The 16,438-nt window shown below is 42.6% G+C and overlaps 1 protein-coding gene across 2 annotated transcripts in view; it reads left to right on the top strand.

Annotated features, from left to right (window-relative positions):
* Positions 1-1,597: 1,597 nt before the first annotated feature.
* Positions 1,598-16,438, top strand: part of LOC109918596 (beta-galactoside alpha-2,6-sialyltransferase 1) — a 120,324-nt gene continuing 105,483 nt past the window's right edge. For both annotated transcript variants that reach the window (XM_048604358.1, XM_048604357.1), the window contains exons 1-2: positions 1,598-1,717; positions 3,266-3,399. The gene's annotated coding sequence lies outside the window, so the exon portion shown is untranslated. The remainder of the gene's footprint in view (positions 1,718-3,265; positions 3,400-16,438) is intronic.

The following is a 16,438-nucleotide window of genomic DNA, read 5'->3' as shown; positions in this document are numbered from 1 at the left end:
TAACTGATTTTGTTATACTACTTCCGGTGGTTTTTCTGCTGTTGTGTAATTTATTTTTTCTTCTGTTTTTCTTTCCATGTCCTTCCTGATTAATTGCCTCTAGGCACTGTGATCAGCAGTGAGGACACCCTATGCACTAACTCTGATTCTGGTCGGGTAGAGGTCTTACAGGCAGCCTTGAATCACAGACATGTCTTGCTCTTGTGCTGACAGCTAGTTTGCCATAGGGCATGTATGAAGGTTTGGTAGATAAACGGGAGGCTGAAGAAACACAGCAAGCTAGGCAGCATCTGGAGAAAAGGAGAAGTCAACACTCCGGGTATTCTTCAGGACTGGATGTGGTGGTAGGGGGAGCTGCAGATAAAGAGGCGGGGTGGGGTAGCAGAATGGTGGTAATAGGTGGACACCGGTAGTAGGTACGACTTGTTTGGTTAATGGGAGGGATGAACCCGGTTGGTAGTTGGAAGGGAGGGTCAGTAGGTGGAATGGAAGGGAGGAGGTGGGGCTGGAAAGAGAGGTGAGGAATGGGTGAGAAGGACTTTTGAAATTAGGGAACTCAATGTTTAGTCCTCTGGGCTGTGAGGTGCCCAGGCGGAAGAGAAGGTGTTGTTCCTCAAATTTGCATTCCGCATCGCTCTGACACTGGAGGAGACCGAGGATGGACGTTTCAGTGAGGGAGTGGGGGCGGGGGCGGGGGTTGGGGGGGTGGGGGTGCTAGCGGTGGTGGTGGTGGAGGAGTTGAAATGGGCGGTGACCGGGAGGATAGGTTGGCCATTACAGGCCAGGCAGAGATGCTCGGTGAAACGGTCACCTCGTCTATGTTTGGTCTCACTGACGTAGAGAAGACCAAATCGGGAGCACTGTATGCAATAGACTAGGTTGGAGGAGATGCAGGTGAAGTTCTGTCTCACCTGGAAGGAGTGTTTAGGGCCCTGCATGGAGGTGAGGAAGATGGTGTGTGGGTAGGTGTTGCACCTTTTACAGTTACAGGGGAAGGTACTTGGCAGGTTAGAATGGTTGGTGGGGAGTATGGTGCGAACTAAGGACTGGCGAAGGGAATGATCCTTGCAGAAGGCAGAGAGGAGTGGGGAGTGGAAGATGTTCCGGGTGGTGGGGCCTAATTGGTGTCAGCGGAAGTGTTTGAGGATGATGGCTGCGGAGACTGGTGGAGTGGAAAGTGAGGACAAGGGGTCCCTACCTTTATTACGTTTGTGGGGGTATGGTAGTTTAGAGCTGTGGAGTAGGAAATGGATGAGGGGTGGTGGAGGGCTGTCTGGATAACAAAGTGGGGAAAAGAACATTGTTTGAAAAAGGAGGACATCCGGGATGCTTGGGAGTAGAACGTTTTCTCGTCAGAGCAGATGCGACAGAGACAGAGGAATTGGGAAAATGGGATGGAGTTTTTGCAGGATACATGATGGGAGGAGATGTATTCTAGGTAGCTATGGGAGTGTGTGGGTTTATAGTAGATGTTGATCCGTAAACTGTCGCTAGAAATGGAAACAGAGAGGTCAAGAAAGGGGAAGGAAGTGTCTGAGATAGATCAAGTGAATTTGAGGGCGTGGTGGAAGTTGTTAGTGAAGTAGATGAACTGCTCCAGTTCAACCTGGGTGCAGAATGTAACACTGATGCAGTAATCAATGTAACAGTGGAAGAATTGGGGAACAGTACTGGTGTACATATGGAAGAGGGACTGTTCGACATAATCAACAAAGAGGTAGGCGTAGCTGGGGCCCATGTGAGTGCCCATGGTAACCCCCTGGATTTGCAGAAAGTGGGAAGAATTGAAGGAAAAGTTATTGAGGGTGAGGACTATATTGATGACCGTTACCCCATTCCCTCACTCTCTTTATCTGCAGCTACCCCTGCCCCCACATCCAGTCCTGAAGAAGGGTAATACCGGAAACATTGAGGTTTCCTTTCCTCCAGATGCTACTTGGCTTGCTGTGTTCTTCCAGGCCTCCTGTTTTGTCTACCTTGGATTCCAGAATTTGCAGGGTTTTTTGTCTCTAAAAATGTATGGAAGTTTATTTGGAGAAGAGTTGTTTATCCAAATTCTCTACTTCTCTGGTAGTTTAATTGATCTGACTGTAGATGATGAACATCTTTCTAAGCTGTGCCAGTAATGCTGATCAGTTGGTTAGATTATTTTCTCACTATTCATCTTAAGCAATGCTGTAAGTTGCTGCAAGGATGAGTCAGTATAATGGGGCATCTTGGGCCTTACAGAATGCTGGGCCCAACAGTTCCAGCTTAACCAATGAGATTTAGGGATTGAGAAAAGAAGAATATAACAAAGAAGAAAATATGGTGAATTTGACCAAATAAGATACTGAAGCTAGAATGAAAATTTGGAAAGAAAGATCAGACTAAAGGAGACAGGGAAAAAGAGTTAAGGGGAATGCAAGATCCTCTTGTAAAAAAAAGCTTGCATTTTAATAAACTCCAGAAGCAATTTGTGACCTGTATGAGTGAAACTCTGGTTTCAACTGTTCCTTTTTCTGGGCCTCCAAGGCTGGGCAGCATTGCAGAAACATAAACTTCCTCATTAGGTATATGTGCTGTTAATTTTCAGTCCCAACCTTCTGCAGTGAGTTTCGTTGAGAATAAATGTAGAATTGCAACAATGTCTTGAAACTCATCAGGATATTGAGGGTGATTGCTGCCCAATATTGTGATTATAATTGTTAAGTAATTTCTGATAACTTTGAATTCTTGGGGTATCTCTTTTCTACTGCACTTTACAGTGGCTCACATCATAAAACTCGCCGTCAGTTTCACAACAATCCTGGTTTATTGATTTTCAAGTTTGAGAACACTTATACACCTTTAAATCAAGTTCCTTTTACCTAATGTAAGCATTGTTAAATCTCTCAACAGTAATTTGTTTCTAATGCTGTACCTAGTGTTTTTGAATATGTGGAACTTCTGCCCAGCTGATCTTATCTGGTAAGGAGAAGCAAACTGAGCAACAGAAGCAAGGTGACAGCAAATGTGTTGTGCAATATAGAAAAGTGTTCTGCTGTAAACCTTACGATGCTGATAGCAGGAGGTATGAGGATGGGAGATAGTAGGAACTGCAGATGCTGGAGAATCCGAGACAACAAGGTGCAGGGCTGGATGAACACAGCAGGCCAAGCAGCATCATAGGAGCAGAGCTTGGGCGTGGGTGCGTGGGTGGTGGGAGAAGTTTATTGACACATTTTACAACATCAGTTAGTTCACAGGAGACTATGATTCTTTCTGTTGTCTTCTTGAATTGAAGGAGAAAACATGGTCTGTGACTGAGGTTGGTGCCTGCTGATATATCACAGCAGCAATTGGAACTGAACATATAAGCTCACATAAAGGAAAAGCATGAGACCTCTGCAACAATGGCTCACCGCACTTTAACAGAAGGTAACTTAATTCTTTCATTTAAATTCTGCAGGCACCAACATCATAAAGTGAAATATATGTTACAATATGGAATGAAGAACTATCCTGTTTCCTTTTCCCTTTTAATCAAATCTTCTTTTAATTACTTACTAGATGTCTTGCATTTATTTTAACAATTTAAGTTGTCAACTTTGATGTATAAGGACAATTTCATTGTTCCTTTACAGAGGTGCAACACAATATGTGACATGACTGTATTAATGCAAAAACACCAGTTAATGGATAGGAAAACCTGAGGCAGGATTGTTCTGTATCCCAGTCCCTCTCCTGCCTCAGCTCTGTTCAGTTCATATTGGACTTTGCACTACCAAATTAAGTGAGTTTAACAATGGCTTTAGTTAATGAGTTCAGGAATGTCGGCACATTTTACATTTGACTAACTCCAATTAGCAGTTCAATGTTATAGTTTGTTGTGACATTGCTGCCAGTAACTGATGTAATGTAAATTATTGATGCATAATGATATGAAATGACAAAAGAAATAATACTTGCAATTTTATATATATCAGAGATAAAAAAAAGTACATTGTAACATTGTTTCAGAGATAGTAGGAACTGCAGATGCTGGAGAATCTGAGATAACAAGGTGTAGAGCTGGATGAACACAGCAGGCCAAGCAGCATCAGAGGAGCAGGAAAGCTGACGTTTCGGGCTTAGACCCTTCTTCAGAAATGGGGGAGGAGAAGGGGTTTCTGAAATAAATAGGGAGAGAAGGGGCCAGTGTAGCTACGGAAGAGGGAAGAGGGAACAATCCCTCTTCCGTAACTGCACTGGCCCTAAACCCCACCTCTTCCTCCGTTACATTGATGACTGTATTGGCGCCGCCTCGTGCTCCCACGAGGAGCTCGAACAGTTCATCCACTTCACCAACACCTTCCACCCCAACCTTAAGTTCACCTGGACCATTTCTAATAGTTGTCTCTCCTTCCTGGACCTCTCTGTTCCCATCTCTGGCAACCACCGAGAAACCGATATGCATTTCAAGCCCACCGACTCCCACAGCTACCTAGAATACACGTCTCCCCCCCAACCTCCAGCAAAAATGCCATCCCCTATTCCCAATTCCTTCGCCTCCGCCACATCTGCTCCCAGCATGAGGCATTCCACTCCCGTACATCTCAGATGTCCTTGCATCTCCCCCCCCTCAGTGGTCGAGAACGCCCTCGACCGTGTCTCCCGCATTTCCCGCAACTCATCCCTCACACCCCCTCCCCGCAATAACAACCAAAACAGAATCCCCGTCGTCCTCATGTACCACCCCACCAACCTCGGGATCCAACGCATCATCCTCCGACACTTCCGCCATCTGCAATCCGACCCCACCACCAAAGACATTTTTCCCTCCGCACCCTTATCTGCTTTCATGAGGGACCACTCTCTTGTGACTCCCTTGTCCGCTCCACACTCCCCTCCAGCCCCACCACACCCGGCACTTTTGCCTGCAACCGCAGGAAGTGCTACACCTGCCCCTACACCTCCCCTCTCACCCCATCCCAGGCCCCAAGAAGACTTTCCACATCAAGCAGATGTTCACCTGCACATCTGCTAATGTGGTATACTGCATCCGCTGTTCCCGGTGTGGCCTCCTCTACATCGGGGAAACCAAGCGAAGGCTTGGGGACCGCTTTGCAGAACACCTACGCTTGGTTCACACTAAACAACTGCATCTCCCAGTCATGAACCATTTCAACTCCCCCTCCCATTCCTCAGATGACATGTCCATCCTGGGCCTCCTGCAGTGCCACAACGATGCCACCCGAAGGTTGCAGGAACAGCAACTCATATTCCGCTTGGGAACCCTGCAGCCCAATGGTATCAATGTGGACTTCACAAGCTTCAAAATCTCCCCTCCCCCTACCGCATCCCAAAACCAGCCTAGCTTGTCCCTGCCTCCCTAACCTGTCCTTCCTCCCACCTATCCCCTCCTCCCACCTCAAGCCCCACCCCCATCTTCTACCTACTAACCTCATCCCACCCCCTTGACCTGTCCATCCTCCCTGGACTGACCTATCTCCTCCCTAACTCCCCACCTACACTCACCTTTACTGGCTCCATCCCCGCCTCTTTGACCTGTCTGTCTCCTCTCCACCTATCTTCTCCTCTATCCATCTTCTCTCTGCCTCCCCCTCTCTCCCTATTTATTTCAGAAACCCCTTCCCCTCCCCCATTTCTGAAGAAGGGTCTAGGCCCGAAACGTCAGCCTTCCTGCTCCTCTGATGCTGCTTGGCCTGCTGTGTTCATCCAGCTCTACACCTTGTTATCTTACTTTGTAACATTTTTGTTTTTCTGAAGTCAGTGAAATAAGCTGGTCCTGACTTCTCCAGCAGCATTAATGGTATCCTAGCTAAACACGGTGTCCTGATGAAGGGTCTAGGCTCGAAACATTGACTCTCCTGCTCCACTGATGCTGCCTGACCTGCTGTGTTCCTCCAGCTCCACACTGTCACGAATCTGACTCCAGCATTAGCAGTTCTTGCTATCTCTAATTTGTTCAACACTCTGTTTGTCATGTAACCCAATTAGAAACAAATTTAACTGTAATACGATATTAGCTCAATCACACTGTTTTCTTGTATCCCCACACATGGGTATTCTGAGAGCTTCAAATCAAATAGGAATTCCCTCATGACCCCCAACTGCACAATAGTACACCTGAAAATGAAGCTGCTGTGAGATTTTGAACAGGTTGAGGGTAAAATTACTGGCAGTGGCATTGGCCTCTTTCACTTTTCAGTCTGTTACAAGTTGTGCATCTGGTGGCAGCTTCCACAAGATTTGATATGTGGCTTATTTACGTCGACTGTACCAGAATCATCAAACTCTTTTGTCTTGAGTGAAGCAGAGTGCTGCCATGGCTACCAAATAGGATGTGCTATTTTGTGGACATCTGGAATACGCTGCCAGTGGTAGTAGAGTCAGATACTTTAGAGACTTTTAAGCAACTCTTGGATAGGCACGTGGAGGATAGTAAAATGTAGGGTAGTTTGATCTTAGTAGGATAGTAGGTCGGCACAACATCATGGGCCAAAGGACTTGTACTGTGCTGTACTGTTCTATGTTCTATGTTCTATTTCAGCAAGCCCCAGACACACGGCTGCTGTTTTGAGTTGATTATCTCTTACTGAATCCATCAATTTTCATATCTAAGAGCAACCTGATAAGCAGGTAGTCTGCAATGCTGATGTTACCAATACACAATGGCACATTGAAAATGCCCAACCTAGGCTTGAAAATGATTGTATTGATAGAGGCAAACAGACAAGACTACTTATTTGATGACAAAATGATCTTGAACAAGCCTAAGTTCACAGGAAATAAGAACCAAACAGTGGAGAAATAAAGGCTGCAATCGTTATACAAAGGGAGTATTTCTGTGCCAGCCATTGTAAGTGAGTTTGTGAACTCCAGTGAAGATCCCATTGACTGATGGCAGTGAAGCACAGCTTCACTTTTCTTGTAGTGCAACGATTTTCTTCTGGGCCTGTAAGGAGACCCCTTCATCTGCAGATTAATTTTCAAAGAAAGGAGGCTGTCAGAGGTTAAGGACAGGGATCAATCACACAATGCAATGAAGGTATATTCCCATGGGAATGCTTTAACAAGTATTAAAGCAGTTACCTCTGTTTTGCCTTTTGAAATGTCTGCTGACAAGCTGGAGGATTTGTTTTAACTTAAAATGCAATGAAATCTACTATTTCAAGTAAGATGGGTATATATAGATAGATGTAGATATAAGCATTGTGGTTCTAGTTCTTTGGTACCTTTCTTCATAAGTAAATTCCTGGCTGAAATGTCTAATTGTTAGAGTGCCTGTTTAAGGCTAGATACTTTTTGATGTGATTAAAGGCCTGCCTTGTTGATATTGCTGGTCCAATGCCTGTAAAAGAGTATCTATCACTGTATTGCTTGCAATAAGTGGGCAATATTAATTCCAGCAGAAATCAGATCACACATGTCTGACATGAAACACGCTAACTTATATCTATGTGAGTGGATTTCATGTGCACTGAAAGTTTGCAGAGCAAACAGGTCATGATGTCAATCACCAGCAATGTAGCTGATTTGATACCAGTGTTGCCATTATAGCCCATGCCAATTTCCCTCTAAGATGCCTGGGCATGCAGCCACTTAGCAATCTGGAATGTACAATGCGGGGAACAAACTGGCTAGCATAACTAATGTTACAATCTTAAAGTGCAATAAATAGGTCATGCATGCAAAGTGAAATTGTAGGGAATAGTGCTTTATGCTTAAATCAATGTCTACACTTAACCTCAACCAGCCAAACAAATTACCATGCATTATCATGAAGTAGATAGATTGAGGAAGTTGGGACTCTTCTCCTTAGTAAGAAGAAGATTGAGAGGACACTTGATAGAAGTTTTCAAAATCATGAGTGGGCTGAATAGGGTAGATAGGGAGAGGCTGTTCCTGGTCTTAACAGAACAAGAATAAGAGGCATCGATTTGAAGTGATGTGCAAATGAAGTACAAATGAAGTGATGTACGAAAAATGTTTTTTGCTGAGTGAGTAGTTAGGGTATGGAATGCATTGGCTGGAAGTGTGGTGGAGGCTGCTTCAAGGGGGGCAATCAAGAGGACCATTGGCTGAGTATTTGAATAAAAATAAGGTGCAAGAGCATGGAGAAAAAGCAGGACATTGGCATTAGTTAATAATGCTTATTTGAAGAACAGGTGCAGGTATGATGGGCTGAATGGTCTTAACAATCCTATTATTTGTGATCAGAAGAGCTCTTTCCCCATCAGCGTGATTAAGAGAAATCATTAACTACTTACAATATTACTTACTTGTAACCTCTGGCTGTTGTTATAGTTCAACGCATGTCCATACTTCCCAACACATGTCCATACTTCCCAACACATGTCCATACTTCCCAACACATGTCCATACTTCCCAACACATGTCCATGCACTTAGGGTGTTGCTGGCCATAATTGTTTCAAGTTTTAAATACATACATGGGATGGTATGGCAGCTGCTGAAGTATTTTTTGCTCAATTCCATTCTTCCACAAACTAATTAAATTGAAGCATAAGTTTGCTTGAAACATAACATGATTAAGAGAATGGACAAAGGTTATGCAGAGCAAAACAAGCTGGTGGAAGAGGGAGGAAGAGAGCGTGAGGCTGAAGAATGAATGAGATGAGAAGGTGGAAAAGGATGACAAGCGATGAAGGCTGAAACTTGGAAAATAACTTTCTGGGGCTTTAGCTGAAAAATTCATTTAATCTCAACCTCATTCTTCATTTAACAACAGTCTTATACACTTGACCTCCCCCCAGCACTGGAAGTCATGTTATCAATTTGGCTACAATGCAAGAATAAAAATGAATAGAAATATACATTCTAAAACAAATTTCTAAATTATATATTGCATACAAGATTAAAGTAATCAGACAGGAGTACTCTCTTAGCTCATGTCCTCCACTTGCATTTGCCTTTCCAAGTGTTCTTACACAATACTGCCCCAGTGACTGAGACATGGCTGGTGGAAGGCTACTAACTTTCAGTGGGGGAGATGGCAGATGCGTCTGGAGAATGACTTTGAACTGTACTGGGCTTAGAATGTCCAGTTTCAGATTACACCACAATCTGGGTGATAGACAGGATGGCAGCAGTGGGATCACTAATGCTGGATCATTCATCGTCAGGATAATTAATTCCAACAGCAGGATTATACACCACTGCCAGTCCTCCAGAGAGTGCTTCAGCAATCCTAATAACCTGTTTGAGTACAGATAGCTGGCCTACTGAGACACTCTGTAAGTTCCTTGAATACTGGGATCCAAAGCATTCTGGCACCAGTTGAGATTTACTTGATATCAATCTGAGTGTCTGCTGCAGCACTCAGACGTTTGATGAAAGCTGCATGTATTGCACTGGAAACTGATGCATTGATCATGTGGTGATGTACTGGGCTGTATTCAGGAGTATCTTAAATGGAATTGACCATCAGATCCATACTACAAAGGATCAATTCCAACTTCCGTACAGAGCCTGATGTCAGAATTTGTAGACAATGAATACAGACAGGCTTTCATCCAGCAACCAGTTCAGTATGTCAGCCCATCAACCATTTCCTGCAGCCTGTTCCATTGAAATTCTCATCTGAGTCCACTCAAGCAGAGCTTCTATCCAAATGCGTCCTCTGTTGAGCTGGCATCTATTCTAGCTTTGTTCCTGCCATTGTTGCTGTGTATTTGGATCTGCTGTTGCTCCCCTACAAGTACAGATCTTTCTTTCAAGGTAGTCACAATGTCAGTACCTAAGCTAATTATTGTAGGTGTGAAATCAAGTAACAGTGTGCCTCACTGTCTTCTTCCTGATCAAGATGCATTTCTTGAGCATCTGAAAGGGGAAAAGAAACAGATAAAGAGTAAGATTATTGTGATAGGCAAGAACATCACGTGCAACTTGAAGACATTGTTGAATGCAGAGGAGTATGATATGAGGAGGATTAGTTGTGAAGATACTATCAGCCCTTTTTCTCGTTGTCAAAAAGGGGTGGCATAGTGGCTCAGTGGTTAGCACTACTGCCTCACAGTGCCACAGTCCTAGGTTTGATTCCGCCCTCAAGCGACTGTCTGTGTAGAGTTTGCACGTTCTTCATGTGTCTGTGTGGGTTTCCTCCAATGGTCCAAAAATGTGCAGCTTAGGTGGATTGGCCATGCTAAATTGTCTTTGTATAGTGCAGACTAGATGGGTTAGCCATGGGAAATGTGGGGCTACAGGCATAGGGTGGGGGGAATGGGTCTCGGCGGGATGCTTTTCAAGGGGTTGGTGTGGACTTGATGGGCTGAATCGCCTGTATCTTCAGTGTACATGACTGTACCTTCAGTGGATTCAGCCCCTGTGTTAACCACATCCTCAGAATTGGGCCTTTCGTTAATAATCAGTAATGCCATCCCCAGGGGGTTTGGAGGATGCAGACGTACTCTCAAAATCTGTTTAGTTCCTGCTCGCCTCTGTTATGTGCAACCTTCTCCTGTAAGAGAGGGGAGCATATCAGTGAGATTTATAGAAAATAGATGATGGGCAGAGTGTTGTGGAGACAGATCCAACTGAGGCTGTCAAAAGAGAATTGTATAATTATCCAAAGAGAAAATCTTTCCAGGGCTGTAAGGAAAGTTGGGAGAGTAGGATTAGATGAGTTACATTTTTAGGAAGCTGACATAAACATGATGCACAGAAAGGCAATTGTTGCTGTAACCATTCTATGGTTCCATATCATTCTCATTGTTTATGGCTTATAGAGCACACTCTTTGTTGAGATGTATCAGTTGGAGATGAGGGAGTTGAAATGCAGTATTAGACTGAAATATCTCGATAAGCAATGGGGTGAATGAGGTAGGGGATCTTTCTCTCCCCTCTGGAGCAGCAACTTGGAAGCTGGGAGTCACATTAATGCTGTAGCAAAGGGCCCTGAGGCCTCTCATTACCAGGCAGATTGGCTGGCACAATCTGATTATTCTGACTGGAAAATTGCACATCACTTTTGGAGAAATTATCCGGGGTCTGGAACTTACACTCATTAGTGAGAGTCAAGGATATTAGGTCATACTTCCATAAGCATGATGGCTGAGTGGAAGGTCCAGACTAATACCTTTTTCTCAACATTTGGGTACAGCTACACTATTAGGTGATGTTTCTGCTCTTCAGTAACTCAAGTGTAATGTATAATTCTGTAATGTATTGAGATAGGATGAAAGAATTTTCATGAAGTTATTTTATAAACTTGCAGTGGTTGTTATAACTCTATTCCTTGGAGTCTGACTGGAGAGTAGACCATAGAATGTATTCTAAATTCTTAAAACATTGAAGGAAAATGTTATTAAATCATTAGAACATTGCGCATTCTGTTTGTGCCCAAAATACGCTTGACTAATCATGTGGCACCATGCTAATATTAATACTTAACCTGTAACGTGTGAGAGTTCACACTGTGCAGGGGCTAGAGTTTTATGTGTTACTGAAACAATGTCAAGAGTTAGTGGCAAGTAACCAAGTGTGGAATTCAAAGATGGGCTTTCGATAAAAAAGAAATATTTGGCTTAGAAAACAATGAAGGCGCCATAAATTTGTAGACAGGTAAATAAAGGCACAAAGGTCAGCTACATAGTGTTATGACATGAAGACAGGCAGCCAAATCAAATCAGCCTCCCTAATTTTGTATTTGCAAAGTCAGAAGTCACATGACACCAGGTTACAGTACAACAGGTTTACTTCAAATAAACCTGTTGGAGTATAACCTGGTGTCATGTGACTTCTAACTTTGTCCACGCCAGTCCAACACTGACACCTCCACATCATGGCTATATTTGCAACACAGTCAAATTAAAGAATTCAACAACCCTCAAAATTGTCCTCAGTGGTTCCTAACCAGACTTTGTGAAAAACTGATACTAGAAACCAACTCTATACTTAAATAAAAGAATTAACAATATTTTATTAATACAGTAGTTTTAACATCGCAAAATTAAACAACAAATAATCTAATTAATATCTAAGATAAGGTTTAAACCCAACTTTCTTTGATTCTAACCCCCACTCGCACAAGCTCAGACATAGCTAAGATATAAATTAATGTAAAACAAAGGAAATGTAACTGGCCAGTCAGTTAAGCACTAAACACAGGTCTGTGTGATTGTATCTTGCTTGATTTCTGATTCCAGTCAATTCAAGTAGCTTTCAGTAGGCTCTGAGGAATATTCATTTAATTCTTACAGCTGAGATTCTATTCTGCAAACTTTCAATACGTTGATAATGGAAGCACAACCAGAGAGTAATCAGATCTCCTTCCTACAGCTTTGGCATCCAAAATCCTTCTGACAAAAAACACAGTTCAAAACCAGTTCAAATTTGGTTTCACTTTCTGTTTTTTCAACATTCTCTTTGTTTGATTGGTTAACACCAGCCTCCTCTGATGACCCCCATTAATATCCAAAAATCTGCCAACACTTGAGCAAAATTTATCGCAGGATTTGAATGCCTGCAATGTTGAACAAGAATCAACCTAAAATTGGTTTCCAGGCCAAGTGCTTTCAACAAATATCAGTGGTTTTCTTCTACCTCTCTTTTTTAAGAAAGAACAAACTGCTGCTCACAGCCCAAAGGTCACCTTCAACTCTCGGCTCACAGATTCAACAAAAAGTGACCAAAAAAAGAAAAACAGCAAGGACTTTAACAACGGGACTGACAGATTTTGCATTATGGGGACATTTTGGTAGCAAAATAGCACCCTGTGCCATTTGCACTAAATTTCATCAAAGCCTGTGTTGAACACCATTTTGATCAGGATGTTTTGTGTGGGTGTTAGGAATGTTTGCCTGGAAATGCATGTTTCAGTGAGTGCTAAACAATGATTCAGTGCTAATCATGCCATTACAGACCTTGCCATTCTAGCTAGTGTCCTCTCTTACCCTGTACATCTGAACTTGTGTTTGCTATAGTGCTATTGAAAGGGTCACTAGCAGGTTTGTTACAAATTAATTTTTACAGACTCTGCCTTAGTTTGAAGTAGTGCTTTGAGTTTCAGATGGTACAGTCTGCAGGGAATGGTAAGGGTTCTTGTGGCACAGTAGAAGTGTCCCTACAAGGGTAGAACAGCTTTTGGCAGGATGATTTTGTTACAATCCCCTGCATAGACCAAAAATGTTTCATAAGTGATTTGGAATCCCAGCGATCAATTTAAATGAATCACATGATAAGATTTTAAGACCTTTACTATAATAAACTAATACTCTAAATCTGATTAGTTTTTCAACGTGATCGATAACCCCTTGCTGCATTAATGTATTGTGCTGTACTATCCACAGAATTATCCTACACACAGAAACCAGTTCAAAATTATTCCCTGCTTTTGACAAGCTGCCTCTTCACTGGTTCACTGAGTTGTAAGTTGAAAGCTACTGTCTTCAGTCTTCTGTGAATTCCATAACCAAATTCCAGCAAAAAGGCTTATGCAGTGATTTCTTCATCTAGCCTTTGCAGGGCTAACTTTCTAGTGTCCTCAACTGTCCATGGAATCTGTCTCTTCAGCAGTTTCTAGCAGTATTCTACCCAGTAGGTAATAGAGAAAATTCTTTTCCCTCACTGTTCACAAAAGCTGTTGTTTCCTCTCTCTATTTGTATTTAGGGTTTCTTCAACATCATGTGTGAATATTAAACTGTTTATGACACATATCCAGGTCCTTGGAGTTAAACTGCTGACATTGACTGCAACAGGTACATACTCCCACTGCCTTCTGCCAATTTGTCTTTATTTGGATAGTTTTGGAATTTTGGATACAAACTAATGACCAGATTTTGCATTCAACACATTCAGTACTGAAGGCACAACGAAATGCAAACTTAACTGATTAACTGGCTACAGTGAGAACTAGAGCAAACTGAAGCAAACACTTACAAGGATTAAAGACCCCATTCCCACAACATGCAGAACAAACGTGGTTTACAAAATACCATGCAACGACTGCCACAAACACTACATCGGACAGACAGGAAGGAAACTAGCCATCAGAATACATAAACATCAGCTAGCAGCAAAATGGCATGACGATCTCTCCTTAATATTGGTACTTTCAGACAATGAAGGCCATCAGTTTAACTGGGACAAGGTAACCATAGTAGCCCAAGCCAAACATAAACACGCACGGGAATTGCTAGAGGCATGGTTCTCCACCTGTAATGCAATGAACAAACATATAGAATTGGACCCCATATACAAACCCATACAGATCAAGACCGGAAATGACACTACTCACCATAACGGACCAAACAGTATAAATTCCAAGCAGAGTAGAATAACACCGCTTTATCGGAGGCCTCACTGATGATGTCACCTAGCATGGTGATGAAACGTCTGAATGAAAACAAGCCAGCTCAGCGAGCAAGTCAACAACCTCACCCACAACCCGAGCTACAGATCTTTGCCAAAACTTTAAGTACAGAGGGCAGGCAGGATAAATGATGTTTAGGGTTGCAGTGAGTGATACCAAGTGAGAGAAAATGTTGCAGTCAATAGTGAAAGTTGGAGAAGATAGAGTGAGTGTGAAGTATTGGAGTGAAAATAGGCGCAGTTATGTTGACAGAGTGGAGAGCATCATTTACCTTCTTTCTACAAGCGTTTCCTTTCCAAACTTTCCTCCAGATTTTGTCAGTGTTATGAAGTTGAACTTATTCTTTTCTTTGACCAAAGGGGTTTATTCAAGCAATGTGCCCAGTTGGAGAGTCTTGGAGTCTCTGTGGATCAAGAGAGCTAGGGGGTTTCTGCTGCCAAAAGTAACTTCACTGTGCATTGCTGTACCTCATTGAGCAGAGGATGGATGGGCTGATATTTGTGAAAACTGCCAAGCATTGAATGCGAGTTGATCTCAGAATTCCTGAAACTATTCTCATTTCTGGTTGAAGTTGTATGTCAGTGAACTTGGTAAGTGAAATGAGGCCCATATAGGTGCACAGTACTCAGCTGTTATAGCAGAAGTATAAAGAATGGCAGGTTTTGCAACCCAGCTTGAGCCAGTGGGCTGGCGGATAATGTTCGCTCATGTCTTGTTTTTCTTTGGCAGAGGTGGTGATTATAAGTCAGGGAGCAGCCAATTCTTACTCAGTGATATGTAGGAATTGGGTCAAGCTGCACTTTTGCTTGAACATTTCCAACATTGTGTGACTGGTGATTTTCAAGGTGGAAAAGCAAGATGATAGACTTTTTTGATTATAGACTGTATTTGATTATAGAAGTATTCAATGAATTTTGTCAAAGTTAAGCAAGGTTTCTGTAACTTGAAAAGACTTTGTTGAGTTTTTAAGGCAATATCATTGTCATAAAATAATTTTCATGATGACATGTGTGTGCCAGTCATGAAACGTGTTGAGACTGAGAGAATTTTGGTCATCGTTCTCAAGGTCCCAACTTTGTCTCATAGCCATCTGAAGGCAATAATTTTCAAATAGGGCAAGAAATAACTCAAAAGATAATTTCTGCTGGATTATCACATGACATTCATTGTTAATGTGCTCTATTGACTCCAAATATTTAAACATGAACATTCGAAGCTGTCCAAATATAATTTTGCATTCACTGCTTTGCAAATTCTAAACTGCATTTCCTTGCCTGCATCACTCTGAGTAAACCAGCCAGGTTGCCTTAGGGATAGTAGGAACTGCAGATGCTGGAGAATCTGAGATAACAAGGTGCAGAGCTGGATGAACACAGCAGGCCAAGCAGCATCAGAGGAGCAGGAAGGCTGACGTTTCAGGCCTAGACCCTTCTTCAGAAATTTCACTGGCTTGTTTTTATGGGTCAATGTTCAGCTGAACATGAACAGAAAGTGATTTTCAGTTCACCTCAGCTACCTTCAGAATCTAAATATAGGTTGCCGTTAATTTATTGATGCTGTTACCATTAATCTTTTATTCTGCTGCGCATGATATTACAACTGCCGTGGTGCTCATTCATATTTGTAACATCGCGAGGACACATATTTTTGATTGCAAATGTTATAAAACATTATTTTAGTTATATGTCTTTCTCATTTCAATCATTGATTGCTTTGAATCCTTCAGACATACTAATCCTTTGTGGAGAATTGTCCATGAAAAGCAGTTGGGGGCTGGACTTTTGCTACCAAGTCACATAGCTGGAACTGGGAAATTTCTGGACTCAGTAGATCCACCTTGATATAAAAGAGACACGTCATGTGCCATTTTCACTTGGGGAGGTGGGGTTGGCATTGAGACCAGCCTGCTGAGCCTGGAAGCAGATTGGAGGCAAACACGGGGGTGTGTAAGATGCTAAGGGGCTTCAATAGTCACACTCCCATCGGCCTACCATGTCCTCAGAAAGCCACATGCTACCTCATACCTCTATGTTATTTCTGTAAACACTCAGCCAGTATTGAATATGGGCACACCTCGGGAGCCACATAGAGATGAGAAAATAACAATCTGAGAACTTTCATTCACATACTCATTATGCAGAA

This window comes from Rhincodon typus, chromosome 13 (genome assembly GCF_021869965.1).
Source record: "Rhincodon typus isolate 14 chromosome 13, sRhiTyp1.1, whole genome shotgun sequence".
Taxonomy (NCBI): domain Eukaryota; kingdom Metazoa; phylum Chordata; class Chondrichthyes; order Orectolobiformes; family Rhincodontidae; genus Rhincodon; species Rhincodon typus.
The sequence above is the reverse complement of the archived record's forward strand: the minus strand, read 5'-3'. Positions and strand labels throughout refer to the sequence as shown.